The sequence below is a fragment of the Ylistrum balloti genome, unplaced genomic scaffold (genome assembly GCF_031769215.1).
Source record: "Ylistrum balloti isolate Yb309-2 unplaced genomic scaffold, AGI_CSIRO_Ybal_v1 Utg370070, whole genome shotgun sequence".
Taxonomy (NCBI): domain Eukaryota; kingdom Metazoa; phylum Mollusca; class Bivalvia; order Pectinida; family Pectinidae; genus Ylistrum; species Ylistrum balloti.
Genome location: NW_026782112.1, coordinates 266,177 through 271,589, shown reverse-complemented (window position 1 = coordinate 271,589; position 5,413 = coordinate 266,177).

The following is a 5,413-nucleotide window of genomic DNA, read 5'->3' as shown; positions in this document are numbered from 1 at the left end:
GTTACTGCACTGTCCTTAACCTCACAGTTACTGCTCTGTCCTTAACCTCACTGTTACTGCTCTGTCCTTAACCTCACAGTAACTGCTCTGTCCTAAACCTAACCGTTACTGCTCTCTCCTTAACCTCACAGTTACTGCTCTCTCCTTAACCTCACAGCTACTGTTCAGTCTTAATCTCACGGTTACTGTTATGTCCTTAACCTCACAGTTATTACTCTGTCCTTAACCTTACAGTTACTGTTCTCTCCTTAACATCACAGTTACTGCTCTGTCCTTAACCTCACAGTTACTGTTCTGTCCTTAACCTCACAGTTATTTCTCTATCCTTAACATCACAGTTACGGCTCTGTCCTTAACCTCACACTTACTGCTCTGTCCTTAACCTTACAGTTACTGTTCTCTCCTTAACATCACAGTTACTGCTCTGTCCTTAACCTCACAGTTGCTGTTCAGTCTTAATCTCACGGTTACTGTTATGTCCTTAACCTCACAGTTACTGCTCTGTCCTTAACCTTACAGTTACTGTTCTCTCCTTAACATCACAGTTACTGCTCTGTCCTTAACCTCACAGTTATTTCTCTATCCTTAACATCACAGTTACTGCTCTGTCCTTAACCTCACAGTTACTGTTCTGTCCTTAACCTCACAGTTATTTCTCTATCCTTAACATCACAGTTACTGCTCTGTCCTTAACCTCACACTTACTGCTCTGTCCTTAACCTCACAGTAACTGCTCTGTCCTCACAGCAACTGTTCTGTCCTTAACCTCACAGTTACTGCTCTGTCCTTAACCTCACAGTTATTACTCTGTCCTTAACCTTACAGTTACTGTTCTCTCCTTAACATCACAGTTACTGCTCTGTCCTTAACCTCATAGTTACTGTTCTGTCCTTAACCTCACAGTTATTTCTCTATCCTTAACATCACAGTTACTGCTCTGTCCTTAACCTCACACTTACTGCTCTGTCCTTAACCTCACAGTAACTGCTCTGTCCTCACAGCTACTGTTCTGTCCTTAACCTCACAGTTACTGCTCCGTCCTTCAGCTTACAGCTATTTCTCCATCCTTAACCCCAAAGATACTGTTCTGTTGTTAACCTTACAGTAACTGTTCTGTCCTTAACCTCACAATTACTGACCTGTCCTTAACCTCACAGTTACGTTACTGCTCTGTCCTTAACCTCATAGTTATTTCTCTGTCCTCATCCTCACAGTTACTGTTCTGTTCTTAATCTCACAGTTACTTCTCTGTCCTTAACCTCACCGTTACTGCTCTGTCCTTAACCATACAGTAACTGCTCTGTCCTTAACCTCACCTGAACTGCTCTGTCCTTAACATCACAGCAACTGCTCTGTCCTTAACATCATAGTTACTACTATGTCCATAACCTCACAGTTACTGCTCTGCCCTTTACTTCACAGTAACTGCTCTGTCCTTAACCTCACAGTAACTGCTCTGTCCTAAACCTAACCGTTACTGCTCTGTCCTTAACTTCACAGTTTTTACCCTGTCCTTAACCTCACAGTTACTGTTCAGTCTGAATCTCACGGTTACTGTTATGTCCTTAACCTCACAGTTACTGCTCTGTCCTTAACCTCACAGTTACTGTTCTGTCCTTAACCTCACAGTTACTGCTCTGTCCTTAACTTCACAGTTACTGCTCTGTCTTTAACCTCACAGTTACTGCTCTGTCCTTAACCTCACAGTTACTGCTCTGTCTTTAACCTCACAGCTACTGCTCTGTCCTTAACCTCAAAAGTTACTGCTCTGTCCTTAACCTCACACTTACTACTCTGTCCTTATCATCACAGTAACTGCTCTGTCCTCACAGCAACTGTTCTGTCCTTAACCTCACAGTTACTGCTCCGTCCTTAAGCTTACAGCTATTTCTCTATACTTAACCCCACAGTTACTGCTCTGTCCTTAACCTCACATTTACTGCTCTGTCCTTAACCTCACAGTAACTGCTCTGTCCTTAACCTCACAGTTACTGTTCTGTTCTTAATCTCACAATTACTGCTCTGTCCCTAACCTCACAATTACTGCTCTGTCCTTAACCTCACAATTACTGCTCTGTCCTTAACCTCACAGTTATTTCTCTGTCCTTTACCTTACAGTATAATGGTTTACTAAAATTTTGTACTGTTGAATTGTGACTGCGGATTGCGTCCTCTAGAAAAAAGTGATGGTCAATCATTATAAAACAACAATTGACACTTACATGTTTACGTATGCTTAGACAGGTAACCGTTATCAATGACTTGAAAGTAATTTTATTTTCTTAAAAGTTAGTGATGCATAAATGTATTTTACATCTCAATGAAGCTAAATCAATTAAAGTACTACTATTCAATAGACTCTTTTCAAAGTAATACCTAAACTAGGTCAGATAACAACTAAGACTAAATGTAAAGAAAGTTATAATACAAACACGACACGTTTTCATTACATGTCATTATATAACATCCATTACCTACTTATATCTATTCTATTTGTAATTCGGACTGACTTACTCCAGATTGTGTGTTTTTATTTTTTTAATTTTTGCACGTCAAATGATAAATATTTCTATTAACTTGAAGATAAGACATGCATTTAACGTTACAATAAAAGAGTTTTTAACGATCTATTTTAAGCCGTGTGATATTAAATGAAATGCAATTAGTATTTTGCAAGATTTGCAACACAATGTTTACATTATGATACATTTATAATGTCCTATATATTTGTGAATAAATCGAAGCAGCTCACTGTGGAGTACTAGCTAATATAATTAACCCACTATCTAATATTGCAATGACTTTAAAACATTATAATCAGAACGTTATATTGGGCCGGCAATACCCACATCATGACATAAAGCAAGGGAGAATAGCGACAACACAACATTATCTAAAAGGAAATTAAACGACTTTGCAAAACCTTTGTGACCTGTTTTGATAAGATCTACTATAAATTCAGCCTCGTATGGAAACAAAAATAGATCAGCCGATACCGGCGTATAGTTAGTTCTCATAGATATGCCAATAGTCTGCCGGAGGATCGTACCATCAAACTCAACGAAAATGTCATCTTCCAGAAAATCAATTATTTGAAAGATTTCGTCCTCTGTACATTTCTTCTTAGATTTAGACGTATTTTTCATGAATTAAGTGTCAATATAATTCACATCCATATACTTGTACCATCGTTCACCTTTCTGGGAAAGAAAGCTCGCTTAATAAGAGGACGAAGACCTTCTTTCAGTTCAGAATGGGAGATAATGGTGTACAGAGTGAAAATATCAAGTGCTCTTATTGGACAGGTTTTTCAGAGGTGATTGTGGAAGTTTGGTCAAAAGCTCTATGGAATATTTTTAAATCAATATTATTAATCACTTTTCTTGAGAAAACAGTATCACAATGAGACTGTAACCCAGGTAGTATAAGGAATGGTACTTAAAAGTTTGGAAAAAAGTTAGGATGAACAGGTAGACCAATCAGCAATAAAACCTTGTTTATATGGAATATTGTGCAGTTTAGGAAAGCGATATAAATGTAGGAGATCCGTATCATTAATTAGCAATAGGAGTATAATACTGAAGTATGATTAGATAGTGTTTCTTCTTTAGAAAGATTTATAGAGTGCTATCCGGGTTTCCTTATCTAGAAAGCCCAGTTAATGTAAGGAATTGCATATCAGCAGAAATAATACACAGTTAACATTAGACTAGTAAACACACTATAGATAAACACGCAAAATATTTGAGACCAGAACAAATGAAAAGCCTTCCTAAGAAATACGTCCAGTCCCCCTTAGAACATCTGTGATTGACGAGAAATCAGCGCGGCCGCCATGACTTGGTTTCATATAATTATACGTTAGAACTCCATGTAATATATACGACACGGTAACTATATGCCAGAACACACAAGAAATCGTCATTGATAGCAACATCAAACATATAACATAGCTGTCTATCGTACAAAAAGTTAAATTCATACCTAATTTTGAAACAAGTATATAAGTCAAACAGATACAGACAGTGAACATTACCGACACAAGACATGTACAGGTCTCATAGGTTTACAATACAGATAGTAAGACATCTGGTAATATGTTAGTAAGGAAACCTGAAAATGCTGTAACTATGCGAGGCAAGGAGGAGCGAATTCTCTATGATCTACAGGACACTCGTACCTTTAATCCATACCGAAATGGTATTTTTAAAAACATTTCCTTCCTAAGTGCTATGTACATATGCTATCGGTACATTTGAAATGCGCTATGATAAAAAACATTGAGGTGTGATATTGAATTACCAGCGTGTGCCAATTATAACCTGACGCCTACTGTACAGTACACCCTCGATACTTTAAGAACACGTATAAATAAAGCTCTTGATAGAATCAAGTGTTTTACTATTGGAATATATATATTTTGACGAGAATATTTCCTCGGGCTGAAGTTAACCCTTTAAAAATCCCAATTCTATTACAGTTACTTTAAATGGACATGGATAATGGAATTGAATCTACCTGTGAACATCAATGATATATATTCTAAAGTTTGAAACAAGGCTGAAAAAATCACAGAATAGTTGACCTCTTTTGTGTCCTAATACCGTCCAGGAGGCGCTGCTTGGGTCAAGACGGAATCACATATATCAACATCAAATGGAATCAGAACATGATTCATTATTAATCAGAGACGAGTTTCACATGTGTGAACTCGTGTTATGCGGGTGTTAATGATATCATAATGAGTGAGCTTGTTAACCGATACCGTGTGATGGGTAAAACATGAGAACTGACACCTGTCGTCACACAGTCTGATAACAATCTGTTTGTAGACTCAATATTTGACACCCTGTGTACCAGCAATCGATGAAACAAGCGGAATCACCATACTCAGATAGGAACGCTAATCGTAAATTTCGGTAAAATCCAACTAAAAAGCTGAACAGGTAATTATATAGCTATTAGAAGGAAAGCACGGACTGAAGCTTCCTTATATCGGTGATAATCGGCATCGTATATCACCACATTAAGAGACATGCCAAGTTTATGGATTAGTAAAGTGTTGTCTGTTATCAGTGATAGATCCGTGTGGCTACATAAGGAGGCGGATTCCACCCTAAATCTCGGACTAAATGTTAGGGAAAGATTGAGTGCCGGGATATTTAAGGCGTGACGTTTACAACATATATCGTTCTATACAAAGAATAGAAACAATTTCACTTGAGACACGGATAGCAAATATCTACTCTGACAACACGCTCTCTTTAGAATGGGAACGACATTATTATTTCCCGTTGTTTAGATACCTAATTGGTTCGAGTTCATTGGCACAGTGGTATACACAATAGAAACATATGTCTCTGTATACTTGTACGACTTACGTGTTGACACACCGCCATTATCTATATCAACA